Here is a 550-nt window from a genome sequence, read left to right as displayed (position 1 = left end):
TTAATACTATCAAGTGCTTCTTGCAACATCAGGAATAAAGTTACTAACATGAAGCTGTTACTAACATGAAGCAACATTTTGAATGATTCTGAATGCTTGGTGTAGATGAGTGTAGTATCAGTGTTGTTACATACTGTAGGCAAAAGCTAATTAACGCTCTGCTTGTCAGTCTGTACAGTGCAATTCTCTGCTAGTTATAGGGATAAAGGCAGTAATTTGGGCTCTCAGGTAGGCAACAGGAGGTGACTAGTTGTATTAGAATGCTTTTTAAAAGATCTGCTATTTTAAGAAGAATACTTGACTTGCAGACAAGGAGAGAAGCAAAACAGAATGGTTATCTAGTTTAGGCCTGTTGCTGTATTCAAAAATATTTGTTAGTGTTTTGAAATATTCCTGTTCAGTGTAATATGTATAGACAACTTTAAAATGTTCATCTGCAGGCAGATAATTACCGAGTGATTTTTACTTACCTTTCTTTTCATTCCTTACTCAGGGAGTAAGTGCTAAATGGAAAGGACTCATTTAATAATACTTTTTTTTTTTTTTTTTT

The sequence above is a fragment of the Meleagris gallopavo genome, chromosome 12 (assembly GCF_000146605.3).
Source record: "Meleagris gallopavo isolate NT-WF06-2002-E0010 breed Aviagen turkey brand Nicholas breeding stock chromosome 12, Turkey_5.1, whole genome shotgun sequence".
In the NCBI taxonomy this organism is placed as follows: domain Eukaryota; kingdom Metazoa; phylum Chordata; class Aves; order Galliformes; family Phasianidae; genus Meleagris; species Meleagris gallopavo.
This window is presented reverse-complemented; position numbering follows the sequence as displayed.